The sequence below is a fragment of the Myotis lucifugus genome, unplaced genomic scaffold (genome assembly GCF_000147115.1).
Source record: "Myotis lucifugus unplaced genomic scaffold, Myoluc2.0 scaffold_12, whole genome shotgun sequence".
Lineage (NCBI taxonomy): Eukaryota > Metazoa > Chordata > Mammalia > Chiroptera > Vespertilionidae > Myotis > Myotis lucifugus.
Genome location: NW_005871060.1, coordinates 8,883,199 through 8,905,008, shown reverse-complemented (window position 1 = coordinate 8,905,008; position 21,810 = coordinate 8,883,199). Strand labels below are relative to the sequence as shown.

At 42.0% G+C, this 21,810-nt stretch overlaps 1 protein-coding gene and 2 pseudogenes across 1 annotated transcript in view; 1 reads left to right on the top strand and 2 right to left on the bottom strand.

The window, feature by feature from the left end:
• Positions 1-636: 636 nt before the first annotated feature.
• Positions 637-2,713, bottom strand: LOC106696331 (annotated as a pseudogene).
• Positions 2,714-13,383: 10,670 nt separating this feature from the next.
• The window catches only part of LOC111822977 (ATP-binding cassette sub-family G member 2-like), a 66,320-nt gene continuing 57,893 nt past the window's right edge, over positions 13,384-21,810 (top strand). The window contains exon 1 of the mRNA XM_006084603.3: positions 13,384-13,735. The gene's annotated coding sequence lies outside the window, so the exon portion shown is untranslated. The remainder of the gene's footprint in view (positions 13,736-21,810) is intronic.
• The window catches only part of LOC102440863, a 12,676-nt pseudogene continuing 9,990 nt past the window's right edge, over positions 19,125-21,810 (bottom strand).

Genomic DNA, 21,810 nt, shown 5'->3' with positions numbered 1-21,810 from the left:
CCTGTCTGACTGAATAAGATGTAGTGATTGCAGTGCATCGGTACAGGGTCTCTTCTAGAATGTGTTCCTGGAAGGTAACTTGGCAAATTTCACGGCAGCAGTGGCTGTCCTGTTTTGTTCAGACTCTGAACTTATTACTTTATCTGTTTAGCAATGAGGAGAAAATGCTTGTTGAGTCGTTAATTATTAATGCTTGTTGAATGAGCAGGTTAATGCATCGAGTTACACTTTCATTAATTTTCTTAGTGGAGAAATGGATATGAGATCTTAAATATGAAGCTAAGTGTAGTGTTTAATGGTGAAGGTATGATCTCACCTCTTCTTGTGCTTCCTTAGACAATCAGGGCTTTGCAAAGTGTAAGTTCATATAAATACGGTTCAGAATCTCTTTCTGAACAAAACCTAAGAGAGCAGGGCTGCACGAGTGACTCGAATCTTGCTTCTTTAGAAGATGTGGAAGAGAAAATGAGTTTCAAGGGTCTCAGGCTATGCTCTTTTGCATATATTAGCTCACTCTTCACAACAGGGAAGGTTTTCATTTGTTTGTTTTGTGTTCCTCACTGCCTTTGATCAGATTTTTATTCAAAATTAGCTGTCCAAAGTGATTTGACCTGTATGGAATAAGCACATTTAAGTTTATGCCACAGGCTTCTTTTCTCTGGTGGGTTTTTGTTCTGTGGGCTTCTCAGCTGCTGGTTTCTTGGTAGCTGCAGCCTCTTTTCCCACCAAAGGCTTCTGCTTTGTAAGGCCAACAGCCTTCTTTCCTTCGTCCCTACCACAGGCTTCTTGCCTGGAACCCCCTTCTCATCTGCTTTGGCTTCTAGCGCTGCTGCTGCTTTATCCAGTCCGAGCTGTGGTTCTTGGCCTGGAGAAGAATGGGGTTCCAGTGCATGGTCATTGCATAGAGGTTTAACTTCAACATGATTTGTGGGGAAGCATGGAACTTGGTTGGAAAACCTGTAAGGAGGAATCTCCAAAAGGTCAGAGGCCTCTAGAGGATTCTTGCCAAAGGCAGCAGACCCTGCCTTGACTTTTCCAAACAAGTCTGAGCTCTTGGGTGTTTTACGGGAATCTTTATGTTTAGACTTCAAAATGTCCTTGTTTTAAAGACACTACAGATACATGTGCTTCTCAAGGATACGTACCCTTCTGGTAGTATCTAGAGGTTAATTCTGGTTCATGCTGTTGCTACAATAAAAGCCTAAGGAGGCAGGCGAACAGGGTTGTCTGGTTCCTTTAGCCAGGCAGTCCCTTAGCCCTCTCTTTCACAGAAACGTGTGTCAGAGTAATCCATTCATCCATCACCCAAGGTCTGCTGGTCAGCCCCAGCAATGATTCCTGGGTTTTCCAGTGGATTCTTCTTCAGGACTCTGTGATGAACCTACTTGTGTGGTGTTTGGTGAGCTCTTTGGGTCTCTGGGCTTTTCAATATTCTGCTCATGTCTGTATTGGGCATCTTGTGCATGAGAAGGTGGTAGTTACTCTTGAGGGAGGCAGTTTTACTCCAGGTGTCATAAGGAAAGCACCTTCAATCCAAATGCAGACTCAGCCCACATATCCACCAGGAGCAAGTTTCAAAATGTTCAGTTTGCTTACATTCAGCAGAGTAATTCCAGGGATGTTTCTGAAAGCTTTGATGATACCATTGTCCTCATAGATGCTGCAAAGTCCCTGCACTGGATACAATGGTTTCTCATTTTGCCCTTGCCAGCTCTCATTCACTGAGGGGCAGAGACCTTATTTATATAATTCCAGGCTTTAAACTTCTTTTTTAAAAAATATATTTTATTGATTTTTTACAGAGAGGAAGGGAGAGAGATAGAGAGTTAGAAACATCGATGAGAGAGAAACATCGATCAGCTGCCTCCCGCACACCTCCCACTGGGGATGTGCTTGCAACCAAGGTACATGCCCTTGACTGGAACCGAACCTGGGACCCCTCAGTACGCAGACCGACGCTCCATCCACCGAGCCAAACCAGTTATGGCAGGCCTTAAACTTTTTTTAAAAAAAATTTATATATTGATTTGAGAAAGAGAGAGAGAGAGAAAGAGAGAGAGAGAGAAAGGGAAAGATCAATTTGTTGTTTATACATTCATTGATTGATTCTTATATGTGCCCTGACCAAAGCTCAAATCCACAACCTTGGTGTATCTAGGATGATACTCTAACCAACTGAACTCTCAGGCCTTAAGTTTCTTAAGAAGCAAAACTACATCCTTCGTTTTCTTGTAGCCTTCAACTTTATCTTCAATCACCAAAGGAAGTTCAGCAATTTCCTCAGTATGATGACCTTTAGGCATGACCAGCGCTAGGAAGGCTGAGGCAGCCAGAGTAGAACAGATGGCATATTGCTTCTGTGTTGTGTTCACTCTGCGGTGCCAATGGTGCCAGGTTTTGGCTGGTGCAAATGTGTGGCCCCTACAACACATATTTCCAAAGCACCTTGGCCAGAATGATGAGTCCCACCACCTTGAACTCTGGGAATTCGAGCCACAGCTCTGCCAGTACCCCAAGACTCAGTACTGGTTTGATGACCTGCCAATTCACTGACAGACTAGGGTTGTCTATTGTTTTTGTGCAAGTTGGTGTGAACAAAGTTCCAAATATCTGGTTGAATGGGAGCCTTAAACACAGCAGGCAAAGTGACATTTTTGCCAGATGATTCCCCCTCTTTGGAGTACACTGATGTCAGTGGATGAGCACATGTCATAGTGTGGAGAGAAGGCCACAAGTCCTCTCAGCCCGGTGGCTTCCACAGGAAAAGCAAGGGAAACCTTTTTATCATTTTTATCCTTGAGGAAATGGGGTCTTGGAGCAGCTAATAAATAGCAAGAGCCAATCCAGACCCCTTTGACTTCAGTCTGTGTTCCTTCTATTCTACCACACCTCCTTTATATATTAGCAAAAGCAAAACCAACTCACTACTGTCAACATCTACAGCATCCATCTGCAAACGGATCTCGGGAGGACATGAAAAAGTTATACAGTCATGATTCAGAAACTCTACCTTGCTAGATGGATGAACATATTAGAGGTAGCAACTGAGTGTACGTCACCTAAATAAACTAGGATAGAGAACTAAATTATGTCCAAGCCAAATGAATACAACTCGGGAGCAAGTGTGAATGAATGGATGTAGAATGACTGCTTTAAACAGCACAGGACTTAGATGGTCACTCATGGAAGTAAAAAAATCAATAAAATATATTAAAAAAAAAAAGAACCTACTCTATATGTCTGTGATGACACTGGGGTGAGTCTTGCAGGGTTTGGGGAAGGGAGTGGTAGATTATCTCCCTAGAAGAGTTTTGTCCAGGGGCAGGAAAGTGAGTTACACCAGAAGATAGCAATGTTCACCTGGATAGGTGAAGCAAAGATGTTTGCAGGCAACCAATGTAACCAGTGAAGTCACACCCTTTGGTCACATGTCAAGCATAGGTTCTTTCAGGGACCAGGAGACTTAAGTCATGTCTTCAGAGGCAGGTGGCCAAAGGCAGGACTAGCTGCATATTTTTATGCAAAACAAAAATGCCAAACCCTCATTCAAAAATTATGGGGACCTATTAGGTAGGAAGGCTGAGATTTTGGCAAGGGCCCCAGGCAGCTTAGAAAGTGCAATAGAGCTCCCAAAGCTTACCACCTAACTGGAACTTGGGGGAAATCTCCCCACTGTGTATATTCAGATGTGAATTTCAACTGCAGGAAGATGTCTCTCTCACCAAGGCCCTCCTCCAGTTTCATACTAAACAAGAAAATAGCACATTCCCTGCATGTCTGTGGTTTTGCTCCATGTGACCTTTCTATGAGGTAAGACCTTGGGCTGAAGGCTTTCCCACATTCACTGCACTCACAAGGTCTTTGTCCAGTGTGAACTCTCTGATGTTTAATGGGGCCTGAGCTTTCCACATTCACTACAGCCATAGACTTTTCTCTAGTATGAACACTGTACAATAGGCTGGAGCTTTAGCCAAAGAATTGCCCATGTTTGTCCGGATGGCATGGGTCAGTGGTTGAGCATCAACCTATGAACCAGGAGGTCACGGTTCCATTCCCAGTCAGGGCACATGCTCCGGTTGCAGGCTCAATCCCCAGTGTGGGTCATGGAGGAGGTGGCCGATCAATGATTCTCTCTCATCATTGATGTTTCTATCTCTCCCTCTCCCTTCCTCTCTGAAATCAATAATGAAAATAAAATGAAATGAAATAAAAATAAATAAAAAGCAGCAACCTGAGGACACTGGCTATGGATTCAAACCCAGGCCTATTTCATCCTAAAGTCAGTTATTTTCCACTTCAGAAGTCAGATAAAGTTATTAGGTTCTTATATATTAACTAGTGGCCGGGTGAATGAATTCATGCACATTGAAAGGGAATTAACTAGAAGAAATATTTTAATATCTCCATCGGCCCTTTTTTATAACAGAAGTGTCAACCAAATTCACGATCAACAATGACAGATCAAAACGCATGCAATTGGCTCCAGTGAGAGCTTTATATATATCACACACTTAGCCTTTTATAGATATAGAATAAACTTGCTTAATTAGACCTGCTTTCTGATTTAGCTAAACTTTTTCCAGCCCAGAGAAGCACCCCAACTTCTCTTTCAGGTAATTGTCAGCAACACAGCAGTAAATATCAACACAAAACAGATTATTATTGTAGATCATGCAGACAGAACAAAGGGTAAAATATTTAACTGCAGCAGTGTTTGACTATATTCTGTGCAGTGAGAAAACCTGAAGTCATTTTCAAGGTCACTTTCTTACTTCTTTTCAGTTGGGTCAAGATTCTAAACTTTTTAAATCTCCATTATCCAGCTAATGAAAAGAAAATAGGATTCCATCGATTCTCCTATCTACCTACTCCAGGACTCCTGTGAGAATCAAATGACATGAGGCATGGGAAAACACTTCACAGACATTTGGTTAAAGTGTGAAATGTTTGCACCTGGCTATAAAGCAAGTCATGTTCCTGGGCTAAGAAACTCCAAGGAGGCTAGTCTCTAGGGAGAGGAAGCTGGGTGTTGCTAAATGACATCATTACCCAGCACCCACATCCACCGTTTCTGGGCTGGGCTGGGCTGTGGGCCACATTTTATGCCATGGGGTCTTGGCAGCATTGGCTGTGATTTGGTGGGCTATCACTCTAGGGTGGTGGTGGGACCTGTGTCCCAGTTGGGGGGAAGCCCGGTCTGCGGTGCTGTTTCTCTGTAAATGGCCAGTGTGCATCATGGAAGCTCCTATGTTGAGCATCTGCCCTCTGATGGTCAGTGTGCATCATAGCGATGCATCGGATGGATACTTAGCATATTAGCCATATATATATATATAATTAGATGGGGAAAAACTCCAGAAGGAACCTGAAAATACTGCACCTATTCATTGGAAACCCGGAAGAAAAGAATAATTGGAAAATGTGTCAGGAGAGGACATAGTAAAAGCACACTAAGACCTAGTCCAAGACAAGACAAAATACAAAAGTTAACCAAACTTATAAACTACATTCCTGACTATATTTGTGGTTCCCACTTCTCCATCTCTCATTCACTCCTCAATTCACTGCATTCTGCCATCTGAGTCCACCACACTGATGAAACATCCATCTCAAAGGTCCACAATAACCTCAATGAACACAGTGATTGCTTTTAGTTTTTAATCTTATTTGACCTCTCTTCAACACTCCTGGATCAACTCCTCTCATTGAAATAGTTTCCTCTTTCAATATCCTTATGGTTTTCCTTCTAAATATCCAGCATCTGCCTTGCCGGTGTGGCTCAGTTGGTTGGGTGCCATCCCATGCAGCAAAAGGTGGCCAGTTCAATTCCTGGTCAGAGCATATGCCAGGGTTTTGGGTTGCAGGCTCAGTCCCCGGTAGGGGGCATGCAGGAGGCAAGAGATCAATGTTTGGCTCTCACATTGATGTCTCTCTCTCCTCCTCTCCTTTCTTCTCTTTCTAAAAAAAAATCAATGAAAAAATGAATGCTTTAAAAATATGTAAATAAATAAACAAAGAAACAAATAAATATCCATCAGCTGCTTCTCAGTTTCTTGACCTTTGGTTGTTGGTGTTCCTAGGTCTACCTCAACTCTTTTCTCAGTGTGCATTCTCCTTGTGCAAGCCAATGCACTCCTTTTTTATTTAATTTAAATTCTTTATTGTTGAAAGTATTACATATGTCTCCTTTTCCCCCATTGACCTCTCCCCAGCACATGCCCTCACCCCCTAGTGTCTGTGTCCATTGCTTATGCTTATCTGCATGCATACAAGTCCTTTGGTTGATCACTTATCCCCCCCCCTCCCCCCACTCACTCTCTCCTCTGAGGTTTGATGGTCTGTTAGATGCTTCTATGTCTCTGTATCTACTTTTGTTTATCAATTTATGTTGTTCATTATATTCCACAAATGAGTGAGATCATGTGATATTCATCTTTTTCTGACTGGCTTATTTCGCTTAGCATAATGCTCTCCAGTTCCATCCATGCTGTTGCAAATGGTCAGAGTTCTTTCTTTTTTATAGTAGTGTAATATTCCATTGTGTAGATGTACCACAGTTTTTTAATCCACTCATCTGCTGATGGACACTTAGGCTGTTTCAAGCCAATACATTCTTATGACGTGTATACTGATGACTTTCAACTGTACCCTTGACCCAGTTTTCTCTACTAATCTCCAAACTCAAGTATCTAGACATGGACTAGAAACGTCCACACACAGGTCCTGTGGGCACCTCAACTTCAACATATCCGGAATGGAATTCCCACCCAAATCTATTCCTTCTACTCCACCTGTCTGGCTAAAGGCCAGTGCCTCCCACTCAGACCCCTTTCCTTCTTCATGTCTCTAATTTGACTCCTCTGCTCTGTCTTTATTGCTCTTTCCTTTGATCCAACTGACACGGCAGCTTCCCAATTGACTTCCCTGCCTTCAGAGTCACCCTTGCTCATTCTCCACATCTATCAACATGGACCTGACCACTGCATGCTTACACACACGTTTGCATTCTGTCAATTTCAGCTCCTAGATAAGTTAAAACTCTTTAGCGTTGCATAAAAGGCCATTACTTTGTGGACTAGTTCCTGCCATTCAAGCACTTCTTCCACTTCCAACTTTCCTTCCTACACTTTATCCCAGTATGTGTATATTTCTCTCTCTCCCTGTAACACATCTCCCCTCTTCTTTCTCTGGTTAACTTCAAAATTCAGATGTCATTTCCTCTGGGATGTTTGTTCTGAGACTCCTCCAGTCTGGATTAAGATTCCCTTCTATTTATTCCTATGACATCCCATACTTACTTCTATTCTGACACTTATTACCCTATATCATAATCCTTTGTTTCCTTCCCTTTCTTCACCTTTATATTGTAAGTTCCTTGAAAGCAGAAACTATAACATGTGGCACGGGATCTGGCACATAGTAGGCATTCAAAAAGCTTGGGAATGCATGAATGACATACTTAGAATAAAGAAAAGTTATCTCATTCCTGAGCCTTATTTTAAAATTTGAGGGTACACCCTTCCAAAAAGATGAATTATAGAAAGAATAAAAATTACTGTTACTAAGAGACCAAGAGTAAACCCACCATAAATCAATCTCTGGGGAAGTTTCATGGCCAGGAAGTTGGAAATGACCGCTCGCATATTTATAAACAAATATGATCACAAGCTTTATCTCCAGCTTGTTTTCCTAAAAGCCCTTTTGTCTTTCCTAAAGAAAGTTATTTGTTCTTCCCATTGAAGCCTTTTCTCCGCTCCTTCTTTTCCCTGCTAAGTTAAATACATATGCCTCAAACTTTAACCACTCAGCTTTTAGCTACTTCCATATGAATAAACCCTTTTTCTCCTGTCAATCTGGCAGTTTAATTCTCAGGTCTCCAGGAACTATACCTAAGAGGGTAGAACAAACGTTTTTTCCTCCTCAGACAGTTCGTATGCCATGTATCAATATGGACCATAAACTTGTAGGTTTTTGTGATTATGGTAACACATACTGCAGTTCATGTCACAGTCCTCTCTGGTGGGGCACATTAATGGTTTCTAATTTTTTACTATTTTTAAATCTCACCTCCTTCGTGCCACTTTCTCTCGCCTTCTCTGCCACAGGAGATATATACACATATACAAATGCATGACTATCTACATATGTAAAATTTGCCATATTTGTTGTCTAGATCTTCAAAAGAAAAACCAGGCAGTGCTGCTCGTCTGGGAGTCTCACTTCTCTGGAGCAAATTAATTTAGGCACCAGTCATAAACTTTACGATACCTAGACTTCTCAGACTCTAAACATGAATAAACGCTAATAACTAGCCACACAAACCTGCTGGGCAGTAAAGAGAGCTGAGGTTGGTCTGCCCAATAGAAATGCTTGCTTTGACTTGAGCTTCCCTCTCCCAGAGCTTCTGTGTCACCAGTTCAGTACATAACAAGTATGAAGAGTTAACAAGGAAAATTTGTCATAGTTACTCATCTTCTGTTCTGATGCTTGGCTTTTAAAATTCAGAAGCAGCCATTGAAGCATATTTGGCACTTCAAAGTTCTGCCATAAAGTGTATAGGCTCAGTTTATATGATCATTTGGTTTATAATGAGGATTACATAATTACTATGTGAACAGCAGAATACTTTTGGACTAACATGTGACCCTTAGCTCTGAGAAATGTATAATATATTGGCAAAAGGAGAAACCCAAACAACAAGGGCTGAGGAGCTTATAAATAATCATTGTGAATCTTGATAATAAAAACATGGAGCAGGCCCTGTCTAGGGAGCTCAGTTGGTTAGAGCATTGTCCTGATACGCCAAGGTTTCGGGTTTGATCCCCGGTCAGGGCATATACAAGAATCAACCCATGAATGCACAATTAGTAAAACAAAAGTCTCTCTCTCTCTCTAAAAATTGATTAAAAATTTTTTAAAGACATGGAACATAAATTTTTTGACCTAAAATTTTGGAGCAATTTTTCCATAACCTGGAACATATTTGTATGAATTCATTCTAGAGAATTCTGCAGACTCTCTTATAAACCAAGACAGTCTAAAAAACAAAACAAGTTTGGGGTATAGGAAAGGCCCTTCCATGTTCAAATAGCTAAGCTAAGAAATGCTCTCTGTTACTCTCTCTCAGAGCATCGAGGAATGGTGAAAGCCAGGGGAAAAAATAGGACTGGCAAACTTAGAATCAGTAAAAGGAAAGGGAGATCAGAGAAGCAGGGTTGGAATGTACCGATTATAAAGGGCTTTGGCTTTTACTCTAAGAGAAATAGGAAAGTACATGAATGTAAGCTGGGAAATTTTAAATAATAGAAATGTATATTTTCAGCAAAGCATTCCTACCTCCTAACCCCAAACTTCCCAGAGATTGATGCCATTTTGGGTCATGTCTTTCCAGAAGTTTTTCTATGTGATTATATTCATAGATGGGTACATTTAAAAATATATAGTTTTGTTGTGTGACAGGTATGTATGTGTGTGTGTGTGTATGTGTGTGTGTGTATCTATGTGCATGTGTTTTAACTTTTAAATACCCTGTTCTAATTAGCAATTTGCTTTTTACAATTAATATGTCTTAGAGATCTTTCTTTGTTAAAATAGTACATATATTTCTATTTCATTCTTTTTAATTGTTCCGTAATATTCCATTGTATGCGTTTGCTGTTTTATTTAACCTTACTGGTAAACATTTAGGTCTTAATTTATTTTCTCTCTTTTTTCTTTCCTCCCTTCCTTCCTTCCTCCCTCGCTCCCTCCCTTCCTTCCTTCCTTCCTTCCTTCCACTTTTTCTTCCTGTTCTTTTTTCCCCCATCTTTCTTCCTTCTTTTCCTTTTCCCCATATTAAATTACTATTGTCTTAATATTATATTTAATAACATAAAATTACATGTTACATGGAATATGGGAGGAAATTTGAAAATTAAAGCTTGTGTTACCTTCTGTTAGAAAAGCAATACATCTTGTCAAAATTGGAATCACTTAGATTTGCCTCATTGGAAAAGAGGCTTAAGGTTACTTCTTAAGCAAGGACTTATCCAATGTTTATTGTTCTGGAATAAATGAAATCATGAGGGCTTGAGCTTAGTTAGTCCAAGCTTTGCTAAGAGGTTATTCGGTCACTTTAGCCAACTCAGTCATAGATCTAGGTCAGTAGGAAGCAAGAATCCTATATCCACAATCTGTTTCTTCTATGTTGGGCTCTCTCTTCTCCCACTACCTACAGCCTGAACCAACATGGCATTCAGCCACCACTGTCAACCCAACCTTGATGTCAGCCCTCAACAGAGTTTAGATGAAACTTAGAACCATGGTTATTTATTTTTAATATATGTTTAATGGTCCTTAAATTTATGTTTGCAAGGTTAGCTTTCTTTGGTTTAGAATAAACCTTGGAATAAAGGTCCTGCCACCTCTCTGTATATGTCTGCATTTCTTTTAAACGTGCCATCGATTAGGAAGTTTGTAATTTTGTGCTGATCTGGGTGTTCCCTCCAAGGCCTCCCTTACATACGGACAATTGCACTAGTAGCATAATGTCAAATCTCCCGGCGCCCGCAAACCCTTGGAACTCCTTTCCCTAGTCAGGGGCTGTGTCTGTCCCAAGAGACACGGCTGTTTGCCATGCGGTCTCCCTCCACCTCTCTGTATATGTCTGCATTTCTTTTAAACGTGCCATCGATTAGGAAGTTTGTAATTTTGTGCTGATCTGGGTGTTCCCTCCCAGGCCTCCCTTACATACGGACAATTGCACTAGTAGCATAATGTACACAGGCCTTGGTCAATGAAATACCAGGGAAATACAGCTGCCTCTGCTCTGCCCACGCTTACATCACAAAATGGTGAACTGTGCAATAACGAGGAAAATTGTCACAAAGAATCACATTAGTATCACGTAAATAATGTTGTACTTATTCATGTTTGTGATAAAGAGTGAAATGAGATTAGAGACCTTGCTGGTACCCGTGGGTGTCAATAAATGCCAGTTCCTCTCCTCTATTCAAAATGAAATAATTACCCTTATAAATTTATCCTGTTTAAAAGGTAGAACACATTTAAAAGCCCATATACAGGCTGGGGCAAAAGTAGGTTTACAGTTGTTCAGATGGGAAAAATACAATAATTAATCTATATATATAAAAAGCCAGGTGTCACGACCAGAACGACCGATCAACCAGTCGCTATGATGTGCATTGACCACATCTCAGTCCCTCCCCACAGCCCGCAGGCTTCCATGGCTGGATGGCCACTGGGGAACCACCGGGAACCGGGCTGGGTGGTGCTGGAGCGGGACTGGGGACTGGTGTGTGGGCAGAAGGCAGACCTTTTGGTCCCTCCCCCTGGTTGGCAGGCTCTGATCGATCTTTAGTTTCTTCCGAAAGGTACGTGGCGCGTCCACTGCGCAGCCTCCTGGGATGAGGACTCACCTCTATGAGAGGCTCTGGAGCAGAGACTTCAACAAGGACTTCAGCACCTGCAGCGACCCTCAGCCTTCACTGCTGGGAGGTGGACGGAGAACAACAGCTTTAAAGCACTAACACCCTCCTCAGGAAGAACCCACCACCTCCCTACTCCACAGCCGCTTCCATGTCTGCAAGAAACTGTGCATGCTTCTCCCTGCGGGATGGGAAGGGCCAGAGCCTGAGTTGAGCTGTTGGCCATGGGGGAAGGACCGAGCCAGGTGGCTGGGCCAGTGCAGGGACAGAGGGAGGGAGGGCGGGGCAGGAGCAAGGGGGCAGCCCTGGTTCCCTGCACCTCCTCCCACAGGCATAGCCCTTCTTGGTTGAGTTTCCCACATCATTGTTAGGGTTTGATGCCGGCTGTGAAAGGATTCACAAGGGAGAGGAGAGACGGGTGCAGAGAGAGGGCATTTATTTTACTTCCTTAAAGGGAGCAAAAGGCCAGGTGCCCTTTGATGGCACAAGGCACCTAAGGCAGAGTGGGCTGTTCTTTTGATCGCCGGATGGCGAACGAGGAACTGGGGTGGGTGGCAGGGGCAGGGCTGGACTGGGGACTGGCAAGCGGGTGGAAGATGGCCCTGATTGCAGGCTAGGCCTAGGGACCCTACCTGTGCACGATTTTGTGCACTGGGCCTCTAGTAAATAATAATACAAGAGTAAATTGTCTCATGTACTCACAGCTGTAAACCTACTTTTGCCCCACTCTGTATATTCTGAGATGGCAGCAGTTTTATCCCAAGGTTTGTGCTAAATCTTGTTTCTAGCTGGAATAAAGAATAATCTCACACATATTTCAAAGATTTGTTGTGTTCTGTGATTAAAATGCAAATTTATTTTAAAAAGTTATCTGTTATTTTTTGCGTTATTTTCTCTTCTAGGTACTTAAAGTGCAATTACTACCATGAGAGAGGAGGGAATCCCCTAAATTAAAAAGTAATCCTCACATTAAAACAAAACAAAACACAACAACCTCAGAGGAGTTATTTCTTAATCATTACAGAGTTTCTGTTTAAAGTGATGAAAAAGTTTTGGAAATAGATAGTGATGATGGTTACATAACATTATGAATGTAATTAATGCCACTGAATCAGACACTTAAAATGGTGAAATGGCCAATTTGCTGTTATAGTTTGCTCCAATAAAAAGTGAATAAAAATAAATAGATGGAATTTCTTAGCAATGTCAAGATTTTTAAACTTTCATTTCATTTCAAGAAATACTTATTGAATGCCTCATTGGTGCTTCCGTATGCACAACAGAGGGATGGTTCGAGACAGTGACTTAAACATAAAGAGAACTTACAGCGTGGCCCGTTCAGTAGTCAGTATTTCACGTCTCTCATATTACCAGGTCAACTTTACAAGGCAGGCACTGCTACTATCGCCATATTATATTTATTTTATAGTTGAGAAGGCTCGGATGAAAATACTTGTCAAGGCTAGTGAAGAGCGGGAGCGAACCATCATCATGCTTTCAGAATATGAAATGCCGGTGTACTTCGCTCTTAGCTTCCTGGTTCAGAAAAGGAGAACATTGAGAAGGATAGCATGTTCTAAATATAACTTCTCTCCCCTCTTCAAATCTGCCGGGGACCTTTGCACTGAAACCTAACGCTGGCTTTGCTTTGCTTTCTTTCACTTCCTTTCCAAGTCTGTGTTGTCTTCTTGCCTGTACTTTTTTGCTAGAAGGCAGGGCCTATGGAAGGAGACCCCCCAGTTACGTCAGAGCTAGCCTAAGACAGGAAGTTTACACAGAGCGAAACTATTTGCTAGAATTGGTTTTGACCCCTCTTCAAGTTGTTAGCATTGGAGATGCTGTCGTCAGGATTCCATTGCACAAAGAGAAAGATATAAAAATATCTCCCTGACACGTGGATTTCCTTCTGTTTCCCATCCCCCTGCCAGGAGCGCCGGAAAAGGATCCCAGGCAGACTTTTGGTCAGTGTGAATCCCAGGGGTTGAGAAGGAAATGCGGACAATAAGCAGCTAATGGAGAGAAAGGGGACTCAGGGAGGTCTGAGAAGGGTCCTTTTCGCCCTGGGCATTTCCTCAAGGCCCGGGCAGCTGTGGACTGCCCCAGCCGTCTGGTTGCGGGACCTGCCCTGGGCTGATAGGTTTCCTCTCTGACTTTCTCTTGCCTCTGAGAGCCTGCAAAGGGCAGCCCCTGGACTTAAGGGACTTAATGGATCTTGACTGAGGTCTCCATAGGGAGGCTTTCACGTGTGTCCCCACTGCCTTGCTGGCTACGGTGTGAGCTGCTTTCCTACCAACATCAACATAATTGAGGTGAGTTGTTTGCCTGTTTTTGTTTTTCCAAATGTTCACCCTGCATGGAGAATCTTGATCCTTTTGGTATGCGGTTTAACAAATGTGCCACTTGAATCAGTACTTCTCATACTTTAATACACGAATCACCTGGAGATTGTGTTAAAGTTCAATGGGTGTGGGGTGGGCCTGGGGTTCTGCATTTCTGACGAGGTCCCAGGTGGCTCCAGGAACCAGGTTGTGAGTAAACCAGGGCTTAAACCCTCTGGGTGTTTTGCTTTTGGGGGTGACATGGGTTGGAGAAATGCTGTTCGAAGGAAGGAGTTGGCCGACCGCATGATTTATGTAGAGTTCCTGAGAAAAAACCACAGCATCCCGCCCTGGTTATACCCTATGTAGCCTTCTCTGAGGGAGTATCTCTAAGTGTGGGGGTTCCTGTTGGACAGTTCTTGGTGTGGTAAACCAAGTCACCCCAAGTGAGAGGAGCTGCCAGGCTGCTCCTTAGATTGCACAGGCCACTTGGAGCAGAGCCAGACTTTTTTTTGGTAATTTTTAAAATTTGGGGATTGAGTGTCCACAGCATGCCTCACACTGGTGTGGTTAGTGATCACTTTGAACATTTTCGCTTCAATTAAAAATTGGGGCCCTGGCTGGTGTGGCTCAATTGGTTGAGTGTTGTCCTGTGTACTGAAAGGTTGCCAGTTCGATTCCTAGTCAGGGCACATGCCCAGTTTGAGGGTTAGGTTCCTGGTCAGGGTGCAACCAATCGATGTTTCTCTCACATCAATGTTCCTCTCTCTCTTTCTCTCTTTCCCCCCCTCTCCCTTCCTCTCTCTCTAAAATCAATTTAAAAAACTAATTGGTGTCTTCCTTGTACTACAGTGGGGCCTTGACTCACGAGTGTCCCCACTAACAAGTTTTTTGAGATACCAGCTGTCTCTCAGCAGATTTTTTGCATTGAGTTGATAGAGTAATTTGAGTTAAGGAGCTCCTTAACGAGCTCGGTCTCGGAACGAATTAAACTCGTAAGTCAAGGCCCCACTGTATTTGGAAGTAAAGATTGTAAAGCATATGAACCTATTACATTGTTTAAAATCAATTTGAGTAAAGAATATAATGTTTTATCTTCTTGTGAGAGGCCTGTGTTCCTCTTTACGCTGAGTAGCTCCTTGTCCTAAATAATATATGTTCATCTGAAAGTAGCTTTTTCTGTTGTTAATACTCACCGTGGATATTTTTTCCATTGAGTTTTAGAGAGTGGAAGGAAGAAGAGAGAGAGAGAAACATCAATGTGAGAGAGACATATTGATTGATTGCCTCCCGCACCTGCCCTGACTAGAGCTGGGGATGTGCCCTTGACTGAAATCGAACCCAGAACCCTTCAGTCTGAGGACCCTTCAGTCTATCACTGAGCCAAATCGGCTAGGGCTGAAAGTAGCTTTTAATTCAAAGACAAACCAAGAGGGGGCGGGGGAGAATAAATAGATGGGGAAAAGGTACTTATTCTGTCCCTAGTTGAAGGGAGAGCATAGCAATGGGAGTAAAAATGGGGAAAGGAGAGTGTTCGCTGGGGAAGTCACAACTTAGCAAAATGAATGAAAGAAACCCCGAACCCAGAAATAGAATTCTTTCCCACCCATGCATGGCAGTTCTTCTAGCGTAGTAGCTTGTGTTTTCCTCAGCTGAAGAAATGTGCTTGAGACACAATAAGTAAATTATAAATTGTGTCATTTTAATAAATATGCTGAAAACACTCGTCATTAAAGTTGAGGATTATGCAATGGAATGAAAGGTCAGAGGTGTAAGTAGGCCTCATGAGGCCCAGTATGAACCTATGAAACCATCCCAGATGGAGGGGAATTGCTTTTGTTTGAAAAAAGCTTTAGCCCAGCTGGCTTGGCTGAATGGTTGAGCATCGGTTCGATTCCCGGTCAGGGCACGTGTGTGGGTTGCAGGCTCAATCCCCAGTGGCGGGTGTGCAGGAAGCAGTCAATCAATGATTCTCTCTCATCCTTAATGTTTCATTCTCTCTTTCCCTCTCCCTTCCTCTAGGAGATAAATAAAAAAATATTTTTTTTAAAAAAAAGAAAAGAAAATAGCTTCAAATGACACTCCTTTATGTCATGGCATATGCCCAGGGGTGTTTAAAAGTTTAACAACCTGTGTGGCAGGAACATTGACCAATCAGAACAGAAGCTACTGTAAATAACGCACACCACAGCAGACCTCTGGTAGGCAGTAAGAACATACGGGGCTGAATATTAGCCTAACCTAAGCTATCCCAGGTTTTAATTAACCATTTTATTTTTTTTTTTGTGGGGAGAAAATGCAAAGCTTCAAATGAGCTCAGAGACATATAGTATAGTAAATCCTCACTTAACATCATTGATAAGTTCTGCAACTTCAAGCAAAACGACGTATAATCAAACAATTTTACCATAAGCTGATTGATATAAAGAAGAGTTAAGTTCCTATGGCATCTCATCAATGTTATAATGGAACAACTTTGAACAAAATGACAATATTTGTTATTTGAGGACCTGGCCTCATACTCTTAGGTGAGGCCACTCTCTCTCTTTTCAAGCCCAGAGCAAACCCTCATTCCAGCTGTGTATCCTGCAACCTACACTATAGAGAGTAGAGTTCTCTTACATCACTGCAAGATTCAAAATCCTGTTTCTTGAGTAGGATTAGAGAAAATGCATATATTCTTCTATAAAGAGTTAGAGCAGAAATGAAATTTGATCGCCATGCTGTCCTTTCATACAAAGCATTACCTCATACATTGTCCCACTTGATTTTTCACACCTGTCTTGGAGTATAAATCCAGGGAGTTATTATTTTAACCTTTCAATGAAGAAACTGAGGCTCTGATTAAATAATTTCCTGAAAGGCACACAGCTGGATAGTGGGCGGGGTTTAATCTTAGGCCTATTGGCTCTAAATCAGCGGTTCTCAACCTGTGGGTCGCGACCCCTTTGGCGGTCGAACGACCCTTTCACAGGGGTCGCCTAAGACCATCCTGCATATCAGATATTTACATTACGATTCGTAACAGTAGCAACATTACAGTTATGAAGTAGCAACGAAAATAATTTTATGGTTGGGTCACAACATGAGGAACTGTATTTAAAGGGCCAGAAGGTTGAGAACCACTGCTCTAAATTCAGGTTAATCCTGTACTTTTCTTTAGCATCCTCATAAGACCTCTAACAGTCTATACTGTTCTGTACTAGGGTTTGTCTTCATTTTATATCATAATTTGAAACTTTTGTGCATTAAAAAGAATCCCTTTTCTATTTCTTTTATTGTAAAATATTTTTATTGATTTCAATAAATCAGAGAGAGAAAGAGAGAGGGAGAGATAGAAACATCAATGACGAGAGAGAATCATTGATCAGCTCCCTCCTGGATGTCCCCCACTGGAGATCGAGCCTGCAACCCAGGCATGTGGATGCTCAACCACTGAGTCACACCAGCCAGGCCTTCTATTTCTTTTGTCAAAATATCATGTGTTGTCTTAGCTTTGCCTCCATTAAGGCCTTTAATCCCCAGGAACAAGTGTTTAAAGGCAGGGCTTCTCAAAACTGTATCATACTTAAACACCACCCGGCCGCTTGCTGACATGCAGATCCTGGGCCCCAGCTCCATAGATTCTGATTCAGTGGGTCAGGGCTCAGGTCTGAGAATTTGCGGTTCTAGTAAGCATCCAGGTGATCTTAGTGCTACCAGTCAGGGACCACACTTTACACAGCTTCAGTCAATAATTTAAAATAGCATCTGTATAGTTTAGAGGGGGCTTAGTGTGCTTAATAACAGATTATGGAGCTAGACTTCCTGGGTTTGAATACTGACGCTATCACACATGCAAGCTGTGCGATCTGGGGAAGCTAACCCTTCTGTGCCTGTTTCTTAATTTGTAAAATGGTTCAGTGATACTGCCTACTTTACAAGCTAGTTGTGGGGATTAAATGACTCAACAGGGCTGGGCACAGACTATCTCCATGTGTTTGCTCTTGTTATTATAAGTCTTGCTCAATTCATAATTATACTTTATGCTAGAAACACCAACAATACTAGTAAGAATTCACCCAGATACCAAATGCTCTTCTTTGATATAGATGTTACCTCAGGGGTTTAATCATGAGTTAAACAGGTTCTCATGTGTGTGTGTGAGTAGGTGTTCTGGGCTGTCAGCTAGCACTTCCCACCAAAAGGAAAGAGAGCAAATGACGCTGAGAATTTGGCAAGGGCCTGATTAGATAGGGCCTTACCTACTGTTCTAAAAGTTTGGATTTGACTCTGACAGTGATGAAAGCCATTCATATAGTTTGAAGCTGAGACGGGCAATCAGAATTGCATTTTAGAAATGTCTCACTCTGCCGGTGTGGCTCAGGGCCTAAGTAGCAGAGCAGCTTCTTTTGAAGCCTGGAGGCCTTTTTTTGTACCTGGCCCCACCCCAAAATGGCAGCTTTACATGTCATCAGATGAAAGGGTCAGAGCACATGTGCAATGATTGCATAGGCTGCCTTCAAATTTCAAAGAGGCCCGCCAAACATGATGTGTGTGTGTTTTCCCTTTGTGGTGGGAAGTGCAAAGGTACAGCAACTTGTGTCTCATTTTAGAAAGGCTGTCCTAACATGCGCCCGATGGAATAGACCTACTAAGTTTTGGAGGGTTTAACTCTCACCCTTTGGAATCTATATGTGTACATAAGGTATTTTTGATGCTTATTTTTTTCTGCATAATGACATTCGTATATAGGATCAGGATGGTGTCCTCTGGGATATCAAGACCATCAAGGTTCCTTTTAACTATATTATGATGGCAGGAGAGAGGACAGAAGCATAAATGTATACTGTTGTTCCTGTTATGTAAATGCAAATTTTATTTGACTTCCCTTATTGGTTAGAAAGGAAAGGAAAGCATTTGATAGGTCAATAGTTGAATATCAGGTACAAGGTGCTGTGTTGACTGTCTCCACTAAAGATACCATATCTTGAACTGCTGCTGAGATTGGCATCACCACCTGATTAAGATCATACTAATCTAATGTCATTCTGACTTTTAATGATCCATCTGACTTTTGTACCAGCTAAAAGGGTGAGTCTGGAGGAATCTCTGCCCCTATATCACAATCTCTGTTGTCAGCATTAATCCCTACAACCCCCTCAGGGACGTGGTTTTACTTTTGGGTTCCAGTCTTGGTAGAGGAGAGGCAGGAGTGAGAGGGCAGTTCCGGTGGATTCCATTTGACGCTTCCTACCATAATAGCTGTCACTCCATGTGGCGATCCATGGTTAGGCTAACTTAGGCCAAGACTTCATCTATCTGCTGATTTCCATAAGCCCCTATTCTGAATTTTCTTGTTCTTGATATTTGCACTCCTTTATCTGTTAGTTATAAAATCTTATTTTTGATTGGACTCAGACTTAGATGTAGAAGCTCTCAGAGAGGACAGTCTACGTCTCTTGGCAATCTGTTCCTGGCGTTTCTCTTTGGCCTCCTTTCATTCTCTTAGCATATTCTGCGGCCTCTTCCTTATTTTTCTTAGTACATTGTTTCTTCAGAGCAATATGCTGCGTTTGTGTTGCAGGACACGGGGAGTAACAAGATGCTGAAACTTGGGTGCTTTAGTCCTAGGTTTCGGACCTTCTTTGTTTAGAGGCTTTCTCACAACATATTTGCGAACATCATCTTCTTTAGAGAGAGTGCAAAGTTTGTGGATTCTGCTAGCTTTTTTGGGCCCCAGGAGTAGAGGCATAGTGGTATCAGTGAGACCAGGAATATCTCCCCCCCCTTTTTTTCATAGTGACCAAGTTGAGAACACTGAGATTGGCATCCACAATGCAGCCCCAAATAGATTTTCATTTTCTCTTTCCAGTTCTCCTTGGTCTATAATTGGAGAGCCTCTTGCTCAGCAGCAGGTGGACACAGCCATGGGTCAAGACACCCTACTTCATGGGGAAACCTTGTTTGTGGTTCCCACCACTGATTTGAACCACACAATCCTTCCATTCTTCACCCAGAGTGCCAGCAGCAACTTCTGTGGCCATACACTTCTCATAAAAGGTACGAAGTTTGCGTTCATCGTCCACTTCAATGACTTTCTGGCAGCCGGTGGCCGGGAAAGAGATGTTGAACTTTATCTTGAAGAAGCAGAAAGCCCCCGAGGTGCCATGAAAAAGAGCTATTTTGAATTTTTTAACCTTGTGGCATTTTGTGTCACTACTGAGGTTCAATGTAATTTCACAGGAAGCATTTAATAATCCCCAGAAGTGTTGGATAGTTCCTTTGCTGAAGTGTAAGGTATAGTCACCCAGAAAATCTCTCTGGGGCTGTACTTTTTAAGAGAAATCCCTGGGCCAGAATGATTAGCAACATCTGGGAACTCATTAAAAATACGAATTCATAGGTATTACTCCAGTTCTACTAAATCAGAATCCTGGGGCATGGTTCCAAGAGTGAGTGTTTTAATGAGAGTCCAGCACATTAAAAGACTGGGAAGCACTGTCTTCGGTCAGTGGTTCTCAACCAGGAGCGATTTTGCCGCTCAGGTAGGGCTGCCAAATAGCCAACAGGGTACCCAGTTAAATTTTAATTTAATATAAACAACAAATAATGCTTTAGTATAAGTATGCCCTCATGTAATGATTTGAATCTGAAACCCAAATTTAATCTGTATTTTTACTTGCTTAATCTGGTAACCCAGGGAATATTTGGCAATGGTTTGCCAATCATTTTGCCTGTTACAGCTGGTGGATGGGATGTGTGTGTGTGCTACTGACATCTAGTGGGCAGAGACCAGATATGCTGCTAAACATCCTGCAAAGTACACCAAATAACCCAGCCCAAAATATAAGTAATGCCAAGGAGTTCTTTAAGGATGCTGGAACCTGCCCCACTAATGCACTTCCTAATGTCTTGGTGAAAGGAGCATCTTTTAGACCCTCCCAAAGGGATCTAGTTTGGAGGTGACTGAGCAAGTTGCACATTATGAGTCTATTTCTCTTTTCCCAAAGCTTGCTAGCATTTCAACCTCATTAAATCTTAGGCTTTCATTAAGTCCAGGCTTTCATTACTGACCTTTTCAAACTGTTAGCACTATCCCCGAACTGTTAGCACTATCCCCAGTATTCCAACCAACATGTTATACTCCAAGTCCGTGTATTTATTTGAGATTTTGTCTTGTCTTTTGAGGTCCACCTTTGTATTTCTGTAGTGTCTGTTGTCATGCCAACTCTTTCATTTCTGATTTTATTTGGGCTTTCTTTCTTTTTTTCTTGAATCTGGTTAAAGTTTTATCAGTTTTATTTATCTTCTCAATGAACCAGCTCTTGGTTTCATTGATCTTTTGTATTTTTTTTTTTAGATTCTATTTCATTTATTTCCACTCAGTGCTTCTTTATTTACTTCCTTCTACTCACTTTGGGCTTTGTTTGTTGCTCTTTTTCTAGTTCCCCTAGGTGTAAGGTTATATTGTTTGAAAAATTTTCATGTCAATTAATTGGGCTTGATTATTATATTTTATCCCTGTTGTCTTAATACCCTTAGAATCTACACCCTCAGTTCCTCCCCAGGCTTCTGCAGATGCAGGTTGGCAAAGTCATGTAATCCTGTCAGGGGATAAGCTCTCTTCCAGAGCAGGCCTGGTGCTGCCCTCTATGGGGTATTGTTCCAGTTCTCTGTCGCTGCATACAAACCACTCTATAACTAAGAGGCTTAAAACAACAACTTAGTGTTATGTCTTCTGGTTCTGGTTGGGTGAGAGAGAATGGGAGATCGACTGGGGATGCAAGTTAGAGGATTCTTTTGAAGAGTTTTGTTGTAAAAGAGGGCAGAGCAATAGAGCAGTGGTCAGAAGATGTGAGATGAAGAGAGATGTTGGAGAAGAAATCAATAAATAACAGCATGTTTGTATGCTGTTGGGAATGATTCAGTAAAGAGGGACAGATATAGATGCTGATAAACTTCTATAGATACATATGTATACGATATGTAAAATATAGCATATATAGAATGCTATCTATATCTATATCTGATAATGTTCTCATTGAGTTGAAAAGGGGGTGGGATTTACTGCAAATGAAGATGTT